This window comes from Eucyclogobius newberryi, unplaced genomic scaffold (assembly GCF_026437365.1).
Source record: "Eucyclogobius newberryi isolate DKJ021-1_F unplaced genomic scaffold, fEucNew1.0.hap1 SCAF_11, whole genome shotgun sequence".
NCBI lineage: Eukaryota > Metazoa > Chordata > Actinopteri > Gobiiformes > Gobiidae > Eucyclogobius > Eucyclogobius newberryi.
In genome coordinates, this window is record NW_027315735.1 from 14,518,537 (window position 1) to 14,542,248 (window position 23,712).

A 23,712-nucleotide genomic window follows, 5' to 3' on the forward strand; every position below is an offset into this window, starting at 1 on the left:
ATGACGGAGTTCCTCCTAAAGACTCAGGCACATTTCCAGAGAGTCTGATCCAGTACAAACTTGTGCTGCTGTCAGAAGAATCACGAGGACATTTTAGAGTCACTGTTTCTCCAACATTGAAAGTCTTTGCCTCAAACACAGAATCACTGGCACATCCTGCAAAACAAAGAGAATAATTCTTAGAACAGTTTCTATTATTTCCATCATAGAAACAAAGTTTACATCAGAATATTTGTTAATAAATACAAAACAAAGTAAGAATGAAATAACTTTTTAGATTATTTGCGTACATAAAAGTGTTGTAAATACTTACGTGCCAGTGTGAGGAATGGCAGTGCACATAGCAGATGGAACAAGATCATTTTGACCCACTGAATAGAACAATCTTCTGTCAGCGCTTTATAAAATGTTGCCTTATTATAATGATATAAGTGGGAGGAGCACTTCAGAACAATCTGATTGGTCCGTGATACTTCGCTTCACCACCAGGGAAATAACAACAACAAACATTTCACATTAAATTACATCATTCACACATTTTAATTCATACTTCGCTTGTTTGGAGAATACTCCAATGTTCTGAGCGTCTGTAGCAGGAAAATTATCCATATGTTTTATCATTTTAGTCATTGGAACGTCTCAGAGTTTAGCCCAACTCTGTCCAAACTAAACAAAAGGAAACATTTTGGACGATGGAAGAAACCCATCCAGGCACAGGGAGAACATCCACACTTCATACAACGACTCAATATTCAAATCCATGTTGCTCTGAGGTGATTTCTGTGTTTCATTTAATGAAAACATGAAAACAGTGAAAATGAACATGAGCCATTGCACTGCAGATCCAGCCCAAACTACAAAGGAGATGACAACAATCAATCAATATATAACACATAAAACACGAGGGACGACTGACCTCTTCCCCACACGGAATTATCAAAAGGGAAGAGGAAGTCACGGCCCCCAAACTTATACCAGTGCCACAAGGGGAACACACGAAGAAGAAGTAGGGACTGGAGGACCAATACAGCACAGTAAATCAAGTACCAGTTATATTAAACACAATCATTAAAATAAAGAATAATAATGATTTTGTGTAATTATAATACAATAATATATGGACTGGTTACATAAGGGACAAAGAATGGTGTCACGTCTTCAACATGGGGCAGTTTAGAGTATTTTGGGATGTATCCTGAACCATGACCCCATTTGAAAAGGAGTCCAGCCCTGGAAATGTTGGGGAATTTGACCCTCACACTGCTGTGAGTTTACAATTTCAAATACAATATGCACATGCAGAGTTCTCCGATAAACAGACATATTTCCCTCTTGCCCCCAAGCACTTCCTGCTTGTGTTCTCTGGTTGTCCCTTCCTTCTCCATGCTCTCAGTGCCGTGGTGAGGTTATTCTCATGATAGAGGCTCCTGTGTGGTCATTGTCCCCCAAACTCAGGGTGAAGCTCCACTGTCATGGCCCCACACCAAGGGAAGTCTCACCAAGCATTAAAACTACAATGTGGGTAAAGACTACAATGAGATATGGACGACACACAGAAACCATGATAAACTTTAAATCAATAAATAAATGTATAAACTATTATTGGAATTAAAGGTGGAATATTAATTATACATTAAACATGAAAGTATGTGAATATAAAGGGTTTGTGAGAGATAAGGACAAACTTAAAATACTGCATGTGTTGAAAAACACAAATAACCTTCTATAAAGCATAGGTGTCAAACTCTGGCCCGCGGGCCAAATCCGGCCCGCCAGACGTTTTAATCCGGCCCGCCGAACATTTCAAATTCATATTTAATTATTATTTATATTTTTTAAATCGTTTCAAAGAACCGTAGTTACATCCATAATCGTTTTTAACGCTAAGACTACGCGTCCCACAATGCCGCCGGTGGCCGCCCCTCCCCCACGGGGCTCTGCTGCACTGCTGTGTGAGCTGCAGAGGGAGAAGTGCACTTCAAGCACTTTTGACCAGAAGTTTAGTGGTGTGTCAGTTCAGGTGTACAGATAACTACACAGACATGGAAATGTTAGTTAGTACATTTAAAAGTTTTTTTTAGATCTTGAGAAGTTTATTTTGTTATAAAGTCAAATGTTTATCTCTGTGTAGAACTGTAGATCAACTCTGAAGTTGTAATGCACATAAACTGAAGCACAGTATTGGTGAAATTCCACTTGTTTTTCTAAATACAGTTTGTGAGAACAAACGTTTTGTAATTTTTTTTAATCGATCCAGTAATTTCTTCAAAAACAGCGTATATATATATATATATATATATATATATATATATATATATATATATATATATATATATATATATATATATATATATAAGCTGTTTATTTCTTATATTTTTGATAGTTTTATGTCTTACGTTATGTTCAGCCCACGGCCCAAAATGAGTTTGACTCCCCTGTATATAGTGCATAGTAGACATTACATGAAGAAGAAATAAAAACACAGTCAATTGCTTTTGCCTGTTTCATAAAACAGCTTCTAAGTGGCATTAGTTACCTTGAACTACATGTGTAACATTTTACATTTTTATATTTAATCATCACAGCCATTATTGCTGTATGGGAAGTTGTTCTTAAATACATGTCATTTATAACATTCTTTCATAGGTTTTCTAATAACAAAAGCATATTTTTATGAATAGAAGTTCAGTAATAGCATTAGCCTTATGCAAAGTAATAAACTAAAAAAACACTCCTCTGGTGTGTTTGTAGTCATGGTAACAGAGTTTGACACATCACCTGTCTCGGCTCGGATTGATATGAAATCAGCAGCTTTCACTTCAACACGACAAAAGCCAGCAAACAGTTGAGCAGCTCGTTTTGAGTCGTTTTGAGCAGTTTTAAGACGTAAACACGAAAAACACGGCGTGTGGCACTTCCTCGTAGGCGCGCGCACATGTCTGTGTCTCTAGCGTAAAAAGCGTAACTACTACATTCAAAAGGGCGCTCCAGATTGCGCCCGTCAGTCGCTATTTTCCTATGGCAAAAGCCATAGTGACATAGTAACTAAAAAATTTTTTGGCTAAAAATCCCCATTGCTTTTCTATGGGGCTTTGGGGCGCTTTTCAAACTGCCCCACGGCTACGAAAGAGACGCAGGCTGCGCCAGGCCGCAGGCAAAGTATACATCTATATCTATTTATATATATATATATATGGATATATATTATTATTTTACACATTTACACTAATAAGAATATAAGATATTTCTGAATAAATTATATTGTTTTTTGACACAAAAAAAATTGACGTAGTTGGCAGATTGACGGGGGCGGCGCCCCAGCGCCCATAATGGACCAGCCGCTGCTGCTGTTGGACCAGTTCGCTGCACTGTAGACAAGCTTCAGCCAATCAAATACAAACTGACAAACCGACACTTTAAAGGTCCCATAACATGCAAAATCGACTTTTCAGAGCTTTTAACCTTCTGATATTGCTATTTGTGCTTCATATATGTACCCAGAGTGTTTTTTTGATTGATTCCCGCAGTTTTTAGCTATATTACAGACTATCTCCTTTCCTCGAATCTCCAAACTGACGGGCGGTGGGGCAAGACCGCGTCATAACCACAGGCACGCGTCATCATCCCCCCTCACCCCCCTCGCGTCCCACAATGCCGCCGGTGGCCGCCCCTCCCCCACGGGGCTCTGCTGCACTTCAAGCACTTTTGAGCAGAAGTTTAGTGGTGTGTCAGTTCAGGTGTACAGATAACTACACAGACATGGAAATGTTAGTTAGTACATTTAAAAGTTTTTTTTTAGATCTTGAGAAGTTTATTTTGTTATAAAGTCAAATGTTTATCTCTGTGAAGAACTGTAGATCAACTCTGAAGTTGTAATGCACATAAACTGAAGCACAGTATTGTTGAAATTACACTTGTTTTTCTAAATACAGTTTGTGAGGGAGAAATGAATCAACAATGTCTGTGGTGGCGATGAAGTCAGACAATGTCTGTGGTGGCGAGGGACGATGTCCCAGGGTCCTCTGTCCTTAGACTCTCCTTCTCGGCCAGGAAAAACTACAAAAAAAACCTCTTTGGGAAAAAAGCGTAGAAACCTGGAGGAGTTCCAGTGAAGGAGAGATCCGACTCTCACAGACGGACAGACGGACACGAGGGAGACTGGAGCTGGACCCACTCTTCAGGCAGAAGAGGGACCGTCTGAGTCGAGCTGGACCCACTCTTCAGGCAGATGAGGGACCGTCGGAGTCGAGCTGGACCCACTCTTCAGGCAGATGAGGGACCGTCTGAGTCGAGCTGGACCCACTCTTCAGGCAGATGAGGGACCGTCGGAGTCGAGCTGGACCCACTCTTCAGGCAGATGAGGGACCGTCTGAGTCGAGCTGGACCCACTCTTCAGGCAGATAAGGGACCGTCTGAGTCGAGCTGGACCCACTCTTCAGGCAGATGAGGGACCGTCGGAGTCGAGCTGGACCCACTCTTCAGGCAGATGAGGGACCGTCTGAGTCGAGCTGGACCCACTCCTCAGGCAGATGAGGGACCGTCTGAGTCGAGCTGGACCCACTCTTCAGGCAGATGAGGGACCGTCTGAGTCGAGCTGGACCCACTCCTCAGGCAGATGAGGGACCGACTGAGTCGAGCTGGACCCACTCTTCAGGCAGATGAGGGACCGTCTGAGTCGAGCTGGACCCACTCTTCAGGCAGATGAGGGACCGTCTGAGTCGAGCTGGACCCACTCTTCAGGCAGATGAGGGACCGTCTGAGTCGAGCTGGACCCACTCCTCAGGCAGATGAGGGACCGTCCACACAGGGCACACTGCAAATTTCATAAAACTAACCAAGATTAATTCACTTAAATCTAGATAAAAAAGCTTACTTATCTTGTTTTGAGAATTTTTCACTCATTAAACGCTAAATGTGTAAGATTATTAAGCTTATTTCAAGAAAATATATATATTTTTTCTTATTTAGTTTTTAAATCTATAATCTAGTAAGAATACATGCAAAACAAGCAGAACAAGTTTTCAGACGTTAAAAATAGGAGCCTTTCTTAAAACAAGAATATTTTAGGTACAATAACTTTTTTTTCCTAAAAATAAGAATGTGACATCCATAACATTTTAATATGCATTTATTGAATGCTTAGGCACATAATTTCAAAACCACTACAAATAAGGTAATAAACAGAACCCTTACAATATCCAAATCATCTTTAGTTTTTACTACAATGACATCTTCAAGGTTATATTTTGTCATAACGTACACACAGCTGTTGAAATTGATTGGATAATATCATGTATAGTCAAGAAGTTTTTCAACATCTGTCAGTTCTGTTGCTTGCGCAAGGTTAGGTACAGCAATTTCATATGCAATAAAATCTGTTTAAACCCATTGTTTCATAAACCTGGTATTCAAAGCAATATAACGCACAGTTAACAATGAAAATATTTTTTACAAGCCCAAAGGTGGGAATTGAACCATTTGCAGAGATGATTATCAGAGACCTATCACAAATGTATTTGTTACCATACAGAACAATCGGGTGCTCGGTGCCTGCTTCATTTTGACAACATTCCAATAAGTGATTGTGATTTACAAGGGACTTACACACATTCTTAAAGTTCAGTTTGGAAGACCATTGTTTAAAGAAACAGTGTTTAGACTCAAATCTCATGCACATATGCCTTATAACAGGTCCCAGAGACATCATCTGAGAAGGTAGATGCAGCATGTAATGTTGCTTTGGGATTATATTATTTTCTGGGAAGAGTTGTCTAAATAGCTTGAGATGATCTTCTATCATTTGTTTCAGTTTTAACACAGTTTTAACACAGTTTGTACAGACACAACATGGGCAAAAAGTATTTTTACAATTTCAATTAAATCCAAAATAAAACGGACATGGGGATTTTTCTCTACACTGTCCAAGAGGAATGGCAAAATCTTTATCAATATCAGCATTTGCCCAGATGATTGTTTGAGTTTATTGTCATTTGAGGCTAATGTAGCAACACTTATTGGAGGACTTATCACGCACGTCTACTGAAGAAAAAGGAAATGTCTGCATCGCTGCATTAAACATGTCCAACTCCAACTTTCCAGAGAGAATAAGGTATTTCAACACACACTTAATTTCCATAGGTGCTACACCTTCAAGAATAATGTGCATAATATTCTGTGGCATTTGCTCTATTAGATTAAAACCTGGAAAATCAACCAACTTGCTTTGTCGGTTTATGCCATAGTTTTGAGGGAGGATTTTAAGAATTCAGTGCTAGCCCTTTCGATTTCGATGCACTGCCTAATGTGTCGGTCCATTGTCCTTTTAGTGAAGCTCCTTTCATTAAAGTTTACATTCACAATGACGACATTTGCTGTATGCAAAACCAACTCCTTCCTTAAAACCTGCAAGCTCATGCTGGGCAAGTGTGTCACCGCACACAGCGACAACTGCACCAGTTAGGTGAAATTGCCCATTCACAGTATCAATATTTATTCCATTGTACAGGAACTTCAAATCCTGGTCTATTCTAGTTAATATAACATCTACCCCGCACTCATCAATGTCCTTTGCCTTCGCTATTGCAAGGAGTCGGATTGATGCAAGCTTTGACCTAAACTTTGGGTCTATGTTGCCTAAAGTGTAATAAAACATTAGTAATTTATTTACTGCTGCATGTGAGCCCAGTGGATTACAAATTTCAATCTCATCTGAGTACAGTATCACTTGTAAAGCAGATTTCTTTTTAGAAAACAATGGATGGGTTTTGAAAATGCTTCCATCATTAATGTCATATACAAAACTGTCTTTGGGGCAACTTTGTGGACTGGTGTTGAGCATTTCAAATATTTTTGAGTTAGACAACAGTTGTTTAAGACTTTCAATAAGCGGGACATAGTAGAAACACTTGTTTTTGATTGCAAGAACCCTTGATTCTCCCTTTTTAACTCTGCAGGCATACTTGGAAATGATAATCTCCTCAGGTGTGACAGGGTTACAAAGCTCCTGCATTGCTCTGTCCTGCATGTTCGCTGTGGAAAATACGGCAAAAGGATCTTGAAAGTGATCCAGTGTTGATAGAACCTCTTCTTGTAAATGTTCAATGTTGGAATGTCTTTCAAAGACAGTCCTGATGTTCTCTCTTAGGGAACTCAGAAGTGCCACTTGATACTGCTGGATGCCTGAGACAATGTTGTTAACGCTTCTCTGAAAAACATACAATCATTGAAAAAAATAATCTTAAAAAACAAACATAACATCTCAATAAAAAAAAAAAAACATAACAAGGTAGACAACAAAATATCCTTCATCAAATGAATTAATACATTTTAATAATATACTCTCTTTGTTTAGTATAAAAATGATAAAGCGTGTTCTTCATCTTTTCACCAATATAGGCCAAACAAATGAACTAAAAAAATTAACTAGCAGCAGCTATAGATGTATTGGCAAGATATACAATTTGAATTATTAAAACCAGATTTTTTACCTGCGTGTGTAAAAATCTGATCGTAAGATCGCAAAATATTTACCTAGGTAATTTATTCTGACTATTGCACATTGTCCTACTTTTGTTCTGAACTTGACTCTACTTTAATTTCTGTGGAACTATGCATAACCACATTTTTTTATACCTGCCATGCTAGTATCAAAATATAAGAATGGCCATGTTTTTATGTTTTTACATCACATTGACATGACTCCAAATATGCCTGGTAAAAAAATAAAAACAAATCTTACCTGAGATAGGTGGCATTGCTCCCGCACACCAATAGCAAATGCAGCAGCACATCTGGCAAGATCCATAGTTGCTCTTCCACTCTACAGAACGGGGAAAAAGTATTATAGTTAGTCCAGCATTACTATTCTGTAAAACCTCAATCAACCAAAGCCAATATTTTAATTTTGTCAATTTGTTCATGCAAGAACCTGTACCTGACGCACGCAACGTTAAGAGGAGATGGAAAAAAGTTCTATGAGCACTGGGTAACCATGGTAACCATGCACTGCACGCCCAACCAACACCGTGTTGATGGTGCACCTCTCTAGACCATTAATAAGGCCACTATAATAAGGCCACTAAAGGCAAAGGACTCGCTCTCTCACCTCAGGAGCGCTCACAGATCTGAGGCTCATCGCAGGCCAGAGCACTCTGTGCGCAGTGACAAACACAGCATACGTACCAATGCAAACATGTAGGCTAGATTTCATACAAAGAGCCCGTTTTGGGGGTCTCCAGGAGAATTGTTACGCAAAGACATTTATTTACTAAAGCGTCTCGACTCGAAATAACGGAACAACTGTACTCCGTATTGCGCATCACGAATAAAGTAATCATAAAATCATAAATCGTTACATTACCTGATTCTGACATTGATCTTCCACCTCCACAAAACTTCCCGGTGGCTCCTGTTGCTCCAGCGTTGCAGATGAAGCAGACGCGGTAGATGGCGTGTCCGCTCCGGGTACAGCGCGCACCTGCTCCGCCCCGTACCTTGTTTCGGTGCAGTCTGAAAAAACAACTGTACCAAAGTTTTCTCGTCCTATGGCTGCTGCGTTGGATGTGGTGGTCAGCCATCCTCTTGGAGGGTTCCCAGTAGCTAAATAATGCGAATGCGTGCGTCGGAGATGGTAATAAAAGGAGTTGAAAACACGATATTCCTCGGCGCATCCATCCACTCCACAAATGACGCGGAAGTCTGGGCTCCGACCATGTGCAGTATTAATATGACTTAAAAGGGACACACACCTCCAACAGGCCATGATATCCCAAAAGCAGAAAATCACTTTTGTAGATAAATCTGTCGTGTCTTCTTCTCAAATTTGTTTGAATGGAGAATAATCTGCCGCGCTAGGTTTGGACAATACCAACAAACACCGTGGGATTATTAAAATAAGAAGGGGAAATAATGAACAACAGTGACCCGAAAGCGCATACAAAATAAATGACAGAAAAAACATAAATATGTATATCAAGCATGTTTTATAAAAAAATGAAACAACGACATAGATTAATTTAGTTTATTTAATTCATTTTGTCAGTGGAACATTCCGGCGGGATCAAGCGGAAGCGATGACTTTGACTTGGTCAAGGCCACTCAATAAAGTTTATTTAGTAATGCAGTATTGTTACCATGTTTTATATATTGTACGTCCCATATAATATTATAAAAATTGCATGTATATTTTTGGAGATCGTAAATTGCAAGGTGGTATGAATTTGTACAAAATCAATGTTACACCCCCATGGCCATTTCCAAATGGTTGTGACCCAGAGCGATCTGCGCATCGATCTTGCGTATCTTGCGTCATCAGTCAGTCGAGAAAAAAATGGTCGATTTGGGAACACGAGGTAAGGTTTTTGTAATTTCTCTTTTATATTAGTCAAATAACTAATGCTTTGCAAGAATTGAAAAGTGATACAATTTTGGTCAAATCATGGGTAGAGCTGCAATACAAGAATTTTTAAGCATAAATTGTGGCTAATGTAGAAGGCTTACAGATGCTAGTTAGCTTAGCAACTATTGCACTTAGCTAGCTGCGTTGGCGCCACACTGGACCACAGAGTGTCCACACAGCACATTTGTATAAATTAGGTATAATACAGGAGTGAAATTTTCAATGTGTTTAAAGAAAATAAAATTTACTCTTTCATTTTATTTGAAACGTTGGTGGGGTTATTTCTTGGCATGCTAATCAAGTCTTCAAAACGTTGCTTATATCATGTAGCTGAAACTAATGACTCAAATAAAAAGCATTTTAGATATTTGGACTTTGTCAGAAATTGTATTACTTGGTGGCCAATCTTTAGGTTTATTTTAAGTTGTTAGTTTACTTTGGTAATTGAACTAACTTAATTTAATTAATTTAGCATTAATGTTTTCTATAGTAATAATCATGAATCATTTAATTTGTTTGACAGGTGATAAAGCCATGGAGAAACTGGATGATGTCACAGTATCTATCTTAAAAGGTAACGTAAAGTATATTGTCTTGGTGTCTACATGCTCTACATTGTATGAACAATGTATGTTGTCTTTTTGTCGTAATTAGCTGCCAACATTGATGAGAGCTTGCTTTCAACACTGAGTCGTGATGATCTGAGGGACCTTTTGCTTGGGCCAGAGCATTTCAGAAGAAGGAAACAATTGTGGTCATTATTCAATCCAGAGGTATTTATTATTTTGTTAAAACATTTGGTTCTACAAATGTGCATTATGTTTAGTACTTGCAGTTCATTGTTTGTTTATTTCTGTAACACAGCAAGACCATACTGTTACTGCAAAGCAGGCTTCGATTATCCCTCAGACCACTGCTTCTCCCAATACAACCCCATTGAAGACCCTGCAGCTCCCCTGTCCACCGGAATATGTGGTCTACACCGATACTGAATTGGAGCAGTGCCGAAAGAACTACTGTGACATGGCCAGCACTGGCACGGAAGAGTGTATCATGTCTAAAGAGTTAAGATGCAGGCTGGTGAGGAAGACCATTACAAGTATGGTGTCTCTACTTAGAGCAAGCCCCGGTCAAATGGTCCAATATCCCTCCAAAACCGATGTCACTGCAATGGCTAAAAGAATCGTGGAATACTACTCAATGCTGCAGGACAAGGATGACTGCACAAAATATGTATGTATGATTCTTTTTGTTTTTGCTTTTTAGACTAAATGTTGTTCTTTTTGGTGCAACCATGAAAATAATTTACAATTTGTTTCCAGGGGAGCATTAATGCCTACCTGCTAAAAAGATTGCAAAATATAAAATCCCCAGTTAAAAAGCAGGATCCGACACCTGAGAGAGGCCGGCCAAAGAAAAGGCGGATTGACTTCTTGAGTGACAAAGAATTAAATGAGGAAAAGGCAGATTATGATGCTGATGCTGATTCCAGTGGGACATCGACCAGTGGGGGGCATCAACCATTCTGCTTTCACCAGCCAGCAATTCTGATGATGATTTTAATTCAAATTCATGTAAGTACCCTACAGTATGTAACATACTCCATACACAAAATCTGTTAAACAATATTTTCTTGATAAGCATTATTTGACCATATTTGGATAACTCAAAATGCATTCTTGTCAAACCATATCAGTAAGGTAAAACCTGAAGTCAGTTCTTTGGCTAATTTACTGCGCAAACTTCCGCCCTAAATTCTTGCAGTGGAGGATATTTTATCATTTTATTACATTTTTAACAAGTCCTATCAGCTTTCAATAGTAAATTAAAATAATAGTTGACTGAAATGTTCTTTGATTTTTCCATTTTAGTGGAAGAGGATAGTCTGCTGATACAAGTCAGGCACTACAAAACACTCCAGGAAACGTATAGGAAGCCAAAGCCAAACCAAGATGCGGTTATCCAGTTATTGGATCTTGAGTTTCAGGCCAGAAGGGCATACATTGACTCAAATGCCACCAGAGAGGAGAACAGAGCTGCCCAAATCTTGGAAGCATATCCATGTTTCAAGGAGCTTCATAATGTAAGTTATAATAAGTCAGATTTGATTTTACTGTTGCACCAAATAATCTTCTTTTCTCATTTCAGGTTTTGGGTGAGCTACGCAGGATTTTGGACTCATCCAATGATAAATTCCTGGATCAAGTTCGACAGAGATGGGGGGAGTTCTGCTCCAGAGTCCACTTTTATGGGGTGTCTAAAAAAGCAATGAAGCCACCTATGATGATGGAACAAAGTAAGTTTTATTAGTGGCTTTATTTATACCTCAAATTTACTGTATGGAATTTTATTTTTAGTTTTTGTTACAGCTGATGCCCACATTGCGTTGAAGGCGCTACCAGCACTCTTTCCCTCTTCAGCGCTTCCGCCCAAAAAAATGGGGTGTGCCAGTGAGGCTTTATTGCACAGCCTTAAGGTAAAATGCTTTTTATAGAGTTGCATTAAGAACACACTAACAGTTGACATTTACAACACCCAGATAAAATGTATTGTTTTTCTGTTTAATAGCCTTCAGAAGACCCCCATGTTTTTCTACAAAAGAGAACTCTCTCCTGTCCTGTACTACTTTTCGATGGTTGCAAGTGCATCATTGCGGTGGGCAATACACCAGTTGCAACATTAGATAAAGAACAGCTTGGTGAGGGGGTAATTTATCTTATGTCTTATTATTACACTTTCCATCTGACGTACCCCAAATGTGTGGCAACCTTACTGTCTGTCATGCAGACAGAAGTACTTCAGGATGCCATTCATGAGAGCGACACCACCTCCTCATACAAAAAAGCCCTGGCAGAGTGGCGTGATTTCATTGGATAGTAGTGCTGTATTTTGGAGATGGAGGAAGGGGATTTTAGAGTGTCTGTTTTTCTCTTCATTGTTTTTTTGTATTTGTTGAAATTGCAGCTTTGTTCTAAAAGCGTTCACATGCAAGATTTAGGTGAGCAAGTTTAAGGTCTTTGCTTTGTGAATGTTTGTGCCACAAAATGTTTTTGCAACAGTAAATCTGTGTGTCCATTACAGATGTAATTTTATACTTAGCTATGGCACTGGATTGTTCAAGATTTTGTCAACGTGTACAATATTTTAGAAAATAAAGATATTGACACTCATTTTGAGTTTATTTTACTTTTTCTTAAAATAAGCAAATTAAGAATTTAAGATTTATTTGCTAAAATTAAGTATAAATAAAACTAATAATAAGCTTTATATTCTAGTTTTAAGATTTTCTACCTTAATTTGCTGCTTACAATTAGTGTTTTATGCTTAATTTTAGATAATTTAATTTGGATTGTTACTTAGAATAAGTGTTTTTAGCTTATTTTAAGAGTTATACCCACTTAGAAAAAAAGTCTTATTTCAAGAATTCTTGATAAGTAAAATTCACTTACCCCACTGGCAGATAATTTCACTTAATTCAAGTAGATTTTCCCCTAAAACAAGTGTATTTTTCTAGTTTTAAGGTGGTGTAAATTTGCAGTGCAGGGACCACTTCACCAGGGGAGGGGCATCTGGGTCCATAGGTCCTCAGGAGTGAGAGAAAGAAAAAGAAGGCGGTGAACAGTTTGCAAGTGGAATTAAAAAATAAATATTGTTTGATAGCATAAGTAGTCAGAAGAAGAGGATAGTGCTCAAGCTGTCATATTTCCCCCAGCATAGTTACTCTTAGGGCAGCGTAGCTAAAGCTGTGTGTTTATATTTCTGTTCCTAACTAGTCTGACCATAAGCGATTTCAAAGAGGAACGTTTTAAGCCTGGACTTAAATGAAGAGACTGTGTCAGCATATTTAACATGGGTCGGGAGCTGATTCCATAACACAGGAGCTTGGTAGCTAAACGCTCTACCTCCTACTGTGCTTTTAGAGACTCTTGGCACCACCAGAAGGCCAGCATTCTGAGAGCGAAGAGCTCTGTTTGGATGATATGGTTCTATAGCATCTTTGAGGTAGGATGGGGTCATGTCATTTATGGCTTTGTAGGTCAAGAGTAGAATTTTGAATTTGATTCTAAACTGGACAGGAGCCAGTGAAGAGACTTCAGCACCGGCGTAATGTGCTCTCTTCTTTTTGTTCCTGTTAGTAATCTTGCTGCTGCATTTTGAACCAGTTGAAAGCTTTTTATGGAGCTTTTAGGACACGCTGTGAGCAGGAGTTACAGTAGTCTAATCTAGTCGTTACAAATGCATGGATAAGTTTTTCAGCATCACTTTTAGGCAGGAGTCTTCTGATTTTGGCGATGTTGCGCAAATGGAAATAGGCTGTTTTACAAGCTTGATTTATATGAGCTTTAAATGAGAGCTCCTGGTCAAATAAGACTCCAAGATTTCTTACAGTAGAACTAGAGGCTACACTAACATTGTCCAGTGTGACTATCTGCTCAGATAGACCGTCTCGTAGATGCTTAGGACCAGCACAATGACCTCGGTTTTTTCAGGGTTAAGAAGCAGGTAGTTAAGTGTCATCCAGGTTTTTATCTCCTTCACACAAGTACTAAGTCTGTCTACTTGATCGCTCTGATCAGGTTTCATTGATAAATACAGCTGAGTGTCGTCTGCATAGCAGTGGAAGTTAATGCCATGCTTTCTGATAATGTGACCTAACAGCAGCATATAAAGAGTAAACAGAATTGGACCGAGTACCGAACCCTGTGGCACACCGTAAATTACTTTAGAGCAAGGTGAGGAGCTCTTGTTTACATTAACAAATTGGTACCTATCAGATAAATAGGATTTAAATCAGCTGAGGGCTGTTCCTCCAACACCTACATCACATTCTAACCTCTGCAGTAGAATGTTGTGGTCGATGGTGTCAAACGCTGAGGTCCAACAGAACCAGGATTGAGACCAGTCCATCGTCAGCGGCTAATAACAAATCATTTGTGACTTTAACTAGTGCAGTTTCAGTGCTGTGGTGGGCTCTGAACCCTGACTGGAAAACTTCAAATAAGTTATTGTCCTGCAGGTGGCGAAAAAGCTGTTTTACTACAACTTTTTCAAGGATTTTAGAGACAAAGGGAAGATTTGAAATAGGTCTGTAGTTTATCAATAGGTTGGGATCTAGATTAGGCTTTTTCAGAAGAGGTTTAATGACTGCATGTTTGAAGGACTGTGGAACATAAGCACTTTCGAGTGAAGTATTTGATGAGAGCTTGCTCTGGTGTATTTGTAGTCATGGTAACAGAGTTTGACACATCACCTGTCTCGGCTCGGATTGATATGAAATCAGCAGCTTTCACTTCAACACGACAAAAGCCAGCAAACAGTTGAGCAGCTCGTTTTGAGTCGTTTTAAGCAGTTTTAAGACGTAAACACGAAAAACACGGCGTGTGGCACTTCCTCGTAGGCGCGCGCACATGTCTGTGTCTCTAGCGTAAAAAGCGTAACTACTACGTTCAAAAGGGCGCTCCAGATTGCGCCCGTCAGTCGCTATTTTCCTATGGCAAAAGCCATAGTGACATAGTCACTTTTGATTGTGATTTGATTGGCTAAAAATCCCCATTGCTTTTCTATGGGGCTTTGGGGCGCTTTTCAAACCGCCCCACGGCTACGAAAGAGACGCAGGCTGCGCCAGGCCGCAGACAAAGTATACATCTATATCTATTTATAGATATATATATGGATATATATTATTATTTTACACATTTACACTAATAAGAATATAAGATATTTCTGAATAAATTATATTGTTTTTAGACACAAAAAAAATTGACGTAGTTGGCAGATTGACGGGGGGCGGCGCCCCAGCGCCCATAATGGACCAGCCGCTGCTGCTGTTGGACCAGTTCGCTGCACTGTAGACAAGCTTCAGCCAATCAAATACAAACTGACAAACCGACACTTTAAAGGTCCCATAACATGCAAAATCGACTTTTCAGAGCTTTCAACCTTCTTACATTGCTATTTGTGCTTCATATATGTACCCAGAGTGTTTTTTTTGATTGATTCCCGCAGTTTTTAGCTATATTACAGACTATCTCCTTTCCTCGAATCTCCAAACTGACGGGCGGTGGGGCAAGACCGCGTCATAACCACAGGCACGCGTCATCATCCCCCCTTTATTTAGTCTCAAAGTAGTGTTGATCTGAAGTTCTATCGTTTCTCACTCACTGGCGCGGCGCAGCGCGGAGCAGACAGCTGTGGGGCACACACTACGTCACGGGTGGGCGGGGCACACACGCGCTCTCTGAGACTACGTCACGGGTTGGGCGGGGCACACACGCGCTCTGAGACTACGTCACGGGTTGGGCGGGGGAGCCAGATCGCTCTTCGCAAGGGTGAAGGCGAATATCAAACCAAGCCGTCTGCATTTCCGGGTTGGTGAGGGGGTCCAAGGTCTGGGTGACATTTCTTAACTATTATGTTATGGGTGTTGCACAACCCTTATTATTATCAATTATACACTTAGGATAGACTACGAAACGTGAAAAAAAGCATGTTATGGCACCTTTAAGGAGCTCCACTCTTCTAGCTTCTACCAGGTGAATAACATGTCACTTCTTTAAATAGTTTCATTTCCACCTCCAGATCTGCATCAGGATCCAGTGACTGTGGCTCTGTCAGTCTTGTTGTCTGGCTGTGTGCTGGTGATCATCGTCCTCTGTGTGAAGAGAGTCTGTGCACACTGCAGAGGTGACTTATTCTAAATGTGGACCATTTCCTCTTACAGTTTAATGTGACTGTTTTGTAATAGTGTGGCATATTTTACAGATTCTCCTGATACTGTCACTCGTCCACAGCGTTCTGAAAATATGGTATGTGATGATAATGCTGAACAAAGAATTGTGCCGCTGTAGTATAGAGATTTTATAACATGTTTATTTCCTCTTCATATTTGCAGGGCACAAGTGCAGATGTGAACTGCGCAGCGCTGAATTTCTCCTCTAGAAAAGTGAAACAGAGCAGTAAAAGAAGAGCAGAGCAGGAGTGTGTGTACTCCTCTGTGAGAGCAGACCAGCACAGATAGACCAGCCTCAAAGGAAACAGGCCGGAATATATAGACACTTTGTTTTTGTTGTAGTATTTTAAGTATTCTGCTTTTGTGCAAATGTTAGTCATAATGATATTTTTTACAAAACATTTACTTTTTACCAATACTTTTGAAATGTAAATGTCTTTAGAATGAAATCAATTGCTCTGTGAAACATAATAACATTTTGTAAAATAAAAGGCCCCACACACTGACTCCATGCTGTTCTCTTTGATTTGTTTGATTTTATTCCACATTATCCTTTTAAAAGTAGTTCAAAATACACATGAAAATAACAAGTGTCAACAATTATAATTACATGTATACATTTAAATTACTGAAATCATTTTAAGCTTTATTTCACCATATTATATAATTAAAACTGCAGTCGTCCAAATAGATACAAAAAATGATTTGTTGCCAAGTGCTGGTCCTGGACTGTGCCTATTTTAAAACTAATAAACAGACTAAAGTTACATATTTACACATTTCCATCATGTAAGAATCGTGTCCTATAGAATTCTTATCTTCTTTAAGTTTACTGCCTCAGAATGAGAGATTTGATTCTACTTCACATGAACAAAAGTGACATAAGTGAAGACACATTCTGTTTCTGCCGCTTCAATCGTCCGATGCAGCGCGGCTTCACAGTCCGACCGCTTTATCCTCACCTGTTTTGTAAGAACAACATTATAATAAGAAGAATGTATTGAATAAGAAACATTAATATTCACATATTTTTTGGTACCTCTGTTCTTTGTTGATCGTGGCCCTGTTTAGTTTTTTTGTTGAGATTCTTTGTGGTCAAACAAATGAGAGTAAAACAGACGAGACCCAAGAAACTACTCAGCAGGATAAGAGCCAGATTAGCCTCATGTAAAACACACCTGCATTTCTCTGTGAGGGAAAAACAGAATCAACTATAAAGAACACAATTATGTACATTTACATATTCAACCGTGTTTGGACCTGTAAACAACACAATCTAATAAGTCTGTAAATACCTGTATCATTGACTGTGGTTCCATTTCCAAAGAGAATGAGTCCACAGGCTGCCACAGCACAGTGGTACGTCCCGGCCTCAGAGACACTCATGGTTTTGGACAAAGTGTAGAGACATTTGTGAGGACCAGGACCTTCTGTGCTCCTGTCACACTGACCAGAGCTGTTCCTCTGAGTGTAGACTAAACCAGGACCAGAGTCCAGTCCAGATCTGAACCACCAAACCATGTGCTCCTCAAAACACTGAGCATTCTCAGTTTGGACCCAACACTGAAGATCCACAGAGTCTCCTGAGTCTACTGGACCAGAGAGATCTGGACTCACCACGCTCACGCCTGAGTCTGGACCTGAAGAATGTCATTATATGTCAAAGAGATTCAAGTAAGCTACAGAACATAAATGACAAAATATCAAAGTAGTTTACCTTTAACGTTCAAAAATATGGCACTTACAAAGGTCATACTTTTTGACAGTTGTTGTACTTTCACACAGTAGTAAAACCCAGTGTCACTCGGCTGTGCTGCATCAAGACTCAGTACAAAAGATCCAGGTTCTTGTTTAATTTTAATGGAAGAATGTGGAGATCCATATGATGTTTTATCATCATATGACGGAGTTCCTCCTAAAGACTCAGGCACATTTCCAGAGAGTCTGATCCAGTACAAACTTGTGCTGCCGTCAGAAGAATCACGAGGACATTTTAGAGTCACTGTTTCTCCAACATTGAAAGTCTTTGCCTCAAACACAGAATCACTGGCACATCCTGCAAAACAAAGAGAATAATTCTTAGAACAGTTTCTATTATTTCCATCATTATATCAGTGTATTTGTTAATAAATACAAAACAAAGTAAGAATGAAATTACTTTTTAGATTATTTGCGTACATAAAAGTGTTGTAAATACTTACGTGCCAGTGTGAGGAATGGCAGTGCACATAGCAGATGGAACAAGATCATTTTGACCCACTGAATAGAACAATCTTCTGTCAGCGCTTTATAAAATGTTGCCTTATTATAATGATATAAGTGGGAGGAGCACTTCAGAACAATCTGATTGGTCCGTGATACTTCGCTTCACCACCAGGGAAATAACAACAACAACATTTCACATTAAATTACATGATTCACACATTTTAATTCATACTTTGCTTGTTTGGAGAATACTCCAATGTTCTGAGCGTCTGTAGCAGGAAAATTATCCATATGTTTTATCATTTTAGTCATTGGAACGTCTCAGAGTTTAGCCCAACTCTGTCCAAACTAAACAAAAGGAAACATTTTGGACGATGGAAGAAACCCATCCAGGCACAGGGAGAACATCCACACTTCATACAACGACTCAATATTCAAATCCATGCTGCTCTGAGGCATAGGCGGAGCCAGGCCCTGGCTTTGGGGCATCTTTTAAAACCCTTTAAGCGCCAAAGTCGCAGAAATGCGACTTTACCGTACAAGGAAATTTATGAAATAATTGTAGAAAATGAATCACTTCAGTCATTGGTCGGTTCGGTGCAACTTCCCTTTATTAGCCAGGTCAGATCCAGGGCAGATCCGGTAAGGAAAAAAATGGCTGGAGGAAGTACACGTGGCATGCAATTTACAGCAGATTCTGACTCTGAAGGGTATTATCTCCCCGAGAGTGACGATGGATTTCCAAGTGGAGATGAAGGGACTTCGAAACAACGGACAGGTGCAAAGGACAGACGGAGGCGAGGAACCAGTGGAACCAGTGGCTGCAGTAAAACTTGCCCGGTGGATGAGAGCTGGGACATGCTGAGAGAGGTCGAGGTATTTGAGGCATGGATCAAACCTTTTGAAGACCCAGTTGGCTACACAGGAGAGATGGATCTGACGGATGCTAATCCATTTGATATTCTGTCACTCTTTCTGACCGATCAGTTTTGGACTTTCATTACTGATGAGACAAATAGATATGCACATCAGTGTATGGCACCTATGATTCTGAAGCCACATTCAAGATTTCTTGAGTGGTATGATGTATCAGTCACCGAAATGAAAGCTTTCTTCGCTTTGCATCTCTCCATGGGCCTTGTTGAGAAACCTGAAATCGAGGATTACTGGGGAACATTTTGGCTTACACAAACGCCTGGATTTGGAAATGTAATGTCAAGAAACAGATTTGAAATCATTCTTTCGTTCTTTCATTTTGTCAACAATAATGATTATGTGAGAACAGGCGAGCCCGGGCACGATAAACTGTTCAAAGTCCGCCCGATAATAGATTTGATTATTCCCAAATTTGCAGCAGTTTACAGTCCAATCAAGGAGCTTTCTTTAAATGAAATGACAATAGCTTTCAAGGGAAGATCTTCACTAAAATGTTACTCTCCGAATAAACTTGACAAATATGGCTATAGAGTGTATGCCCTGAGTGAAAGCTGTTCAGGGTATGTTTTGCGCTGGTCAATGCACACTGGACAGTACAAAAATAATGCAAGCAACATCAGTGCAACACACGCAGTTGTCCGTGAGTTGGTTTCTCCCTTTACGGGCAAAGGACACGAGATTTACATGGACAGTTACTATACCTCGCCTGTAATTGCAAATGAATTAGCAGATTTGGAAACTGGACTGTGTGGGACGGTAAGGATTACCAGGTTGGGGATGCCAAAATGCCTTGGTAAAAGTGTCTTACAGCTGAAAAAAGGAGATGACCCAGTTTTTTGCAGAAAGGGAAAACTCCTGGCTTGTGCTTGGCACGATACTAAACGTCTCACCATGTTGTCCACAGCACATGGAAATGATTGTGTTCAGAGGAGGATCCGATCCAAGACAGATGACACTGGCTTCCGTGACATCAAAAGACCTGTATGTGTCGACCAGTACAACGCCTACATGGGTGGAGTGGACACTGCTGACCAGAGGATGAAGACATACCTCTTTCCACACAGGTCCCGGAAATGGTATCATCGCATATTCAATGCCATTATAAGCATAAGTATTGTCAACTCACACATCATATACACCAAATCCACTCCAGGCCCACACAAACCTTTAAAGGTTTACATTCAGAACATTATTGATGCATTACTGGCTGATCACTCCAAAAAACAAGAAAGGCGCTCAAGACCGGAGGGTGAAATGCCACAGAGACTCACAGAGCGTCATTGGCTTTGTCAAGCAAAGGGACGTCCAGACTGCGCCGTGTGCTCTGACCGCTCTCGTACCAAAGGCAGGCGGCAAACAAAGTACAGGTGCCGTCAGTGTGGCGTTGTGCCACACTGTGCGGTTCCATGCAACGAGAGATACCATACGCTAAAAACTTTAAATGCTGTCATTTGGATATGTAAAAGTGCAGGGTACCTTGACCCTGGATGGACATCTTTTCTGGGATGGCTCTCTCCTTTCTTCACTGCTTTCTCCACAACCTGCCTGGCACCAATGATGGATGTATAAGTTGGCCAAATAAAAAAAAAAAAAAAATACATAATAAATACCGTGGTTGTCATCATTTGGTCAGAACTTGTAATCAGGGCCCCTGACATGTGAGCAAAAGGGGAGAAAACGGGTTAAAATGTGAAAAAACACCAAAATGAAATAATTCCCCATCATCAGTGCACTGTTTCCCCCCAGAAAAGCACTCCCCTGGGGCCTGGAGGTGAAAAGACTCCCTGGGCATAGTACCATATACCTGGGCTGGACTTAGAAAAAAAAACGAGTTTGAAATCAATAGTACCATATACCCGAGGGACTTAGTCGTTTTTTGGCTCGTGCGAATAAGCGTTCAGGGTAAGAGTCCCGCGAAATTCTTGACGCTGCTCTCAGGCGGAATGTGCAAAACGGTAACGCTGCGAGGGACGGGCGGGCAGTTTTTGAGAATGACGTTTTTCGGAATCGAAACAGGTACATTTCCTGGTTGTGCGTCTACCGGACAAGGAGCTCGTTTGACGGGCACACGAGAACCGCAATCGTAGGGCCCCGTTCTGGTTTTATCCAGCTTCCAAGGCTCCTTCACAGCCGTAATGTCCAGTTATTTAGGCGCATAGTTCGGTTCAACTCCGGATCCACTGGTGGAGCCAGGCTCTGTGGTTTTAGCGCCGCCCAGACCCGGCAAGAGACGCGCTTTTCCCGGCTTCATTTCACCAGACTCCGGGGCACCTCCAGAAGCTTCCTGGTTGCTCCGATTGCTCGGGGCCGAACACAGTGTCACTTGTCCCGGCTATACAGCGACATAATCATTTGAGCTGACATTCATAGTATCAAATGCTTAGACCAGACTATCCAGATCAGCGTAGCGGCTGGCCACGGGCTGTGCGCGGAGATAAGCCCTGGTTGTGACACGGATCACGGATCCTCTGGTGGAGCCCGGCTCCGTGGTTTTAGCGCGGCCCAGACCCGGCCAGGGACGCGCAGTTTCCCCCCGGCTTCATATGCGCCTCCCACAGCCATCAGAGTAGCGGAGTGCGGGCTGACACTTAGCTCCAGCCTGGGTCCTGGGTCTGGATCTTCTGGTGGAGCCCGGCTCCGTGGTTTTAGAGCGGCCCAGACCCGGCGCAGAGTCACGCAGTTTCCCCCCGGCTTCAGATGCTCTCGCTGGGCCTCAGAGCTACAGAGTGCAGGTGGCTCCGCTCTCTAGCCCAGTGGCTCCGAGCGTCCGGTCTCCATGAGAACGCGCGTCGAGTTTAAAAGTGTAAAAAAGCGAGTTTGAAGGTACCATGTACCATGTAACCGGGCTGGACTTAGGTAGGGAGAGCAGAGGCTCCAGGGGGTGCTCAGCGGAGGCCCTGCCCGGCCAGAGTGGCCCTTCCCCGGGCTGAGCTTGGGGAGTGCGGGGTGGCTATGGAGGGGCTCCAGGGGTTCCAGGGGGTGCTCAGCGGAGGCCCTGCCCGGCCAGAGTGGCCCTTCCCCAGGCTGAGTCTGGCCCAGTGCGGGGTGGCTATGGAGGGGCTCCAGGGGCTCCAGGGGGTGCTCAGCGGAGGCCTTGCCCGGCCAGAGTGGCCCTTCCCCGGGCAGAGTCTGGCCGTGTGCGGGGTGGATGATCCCTGCTCCGCCTTGCGCGAGTTTGAGACCGGCTGGGTGCACTTTTATCCAAGAGGCACTGCACTGCCTCTGGCAGCCGAGTTCGGGGCCCTGTGGGGGCTCCAGAAGGACCCGCAGAAGGTGCTCCCTGGCCGGGCTGAGTCTGGCCGTGTGCGGGGTGGATGAACCCTGCTCCGCCTCGCGCGAGTTCGAGACCGACTGGGTGCACTTTTATCCAAGAATCAAGTGGAGTGTGGAGCTTCTACGGGCCTCCAGGGGCACCTCCGACCCAGAGCTGTGCCCTGGCTTCAGTTCTCTGTATCTCAGGAAGTTTTTTATTTATACATTCATTTCATCCATAATCTCTGGCGCCTAAAGGGTTAAAGAACACCAAGATGTACAATTTCTTGAATAACTAAATGTCACCTCTGCTGTTCTGTTCAACGTTTTTTGGAGGGAGGAGCTCTCTCAGAAGGCAAAAAGTCTGTCTTTGCCTTTTGAGGGTTACTGTCTGTAACTGCACTAAAATCATATTGGCCAGAACGAACCCCCTCCCTTTCTTTTTGGGCTAAGCCCCGGATGTTTAGAATGTCTGGCTCCGCCTCTGCTCTGAGGTGATTTCTGTGTTTCATTTAATGAAAACATGAAAACAGTGAAAATGAACATGAGCCATTGCACTGCAGATCCAGCCCAAACTACAAAGGAGATGACAACAATCAATCAATATATAACACATAAAACACGAGGGACGACTGACCTCTTCCCCACACGGAATTATCAAAAGGGAAGAGGAAGTCACGGCCCCCAAACTTATACCAGTGCCACAAGGGGAACACACGAAGAAGAAGTAGGGACTGGAGGACCAATACAGCACAGTAAATCAAGTACCAGTTATATTAAACACAATCATTAAAATAAAGAATAATAATGATTTTGTGTAATTATAATACAATAATATATGGACTGGTTACATAAGGGACAAAGAATGGTGTCACGTCTTCAACATGGGGCAGTTTAGAGTATTTTGGGATGTATCCTGAACCATGACCCCATTTGAAAAGGAGTCCAGCCCTGGAAATGTTGGGGAATTTGACCCTCACACTGCTGTGAGTTTACAATTTCAAATACAATATGCACATGCAGAGTTCTCCGATAAACAGACATATTTCCCTCTTGCCCCCAAGCACTTCCTGGTTGTGTTCTCTGGTTGTCCCTTCCTTCTCCATGCTCTCAGTGCCGTGGTGAGGTTATTCTCATGATAGAGGCTCCTGTGTGGTCATTGTCCCCCAAACTCAGGGTGAAGCTCCACTGT

General features: G+C 41.5%; 1 long non-coding RNA gene across 1 annotated transcript; it reads left to right on the top strand.

The window, feature by feature from the left end:
- The first annotated feature begins 9,903 nt into the window (after positions 1–9,903).
- On the top strand, positions 9,904–10,840 carry LOC140346884 (uncharacterized). The gene is made up of 4 exons (XR_011924344.1): positions 9,904–9,971; positions 10,052–10,170; positions 10,262–10,630; positions 10,720–10,840. It is a non-coding gene; the product is annotated as an uncharacterized lncRNA (long non-coding RNA).
- The last annotated feature ends 12,872 nt before the right edge of the window (positions 10,841–23,712 follow it).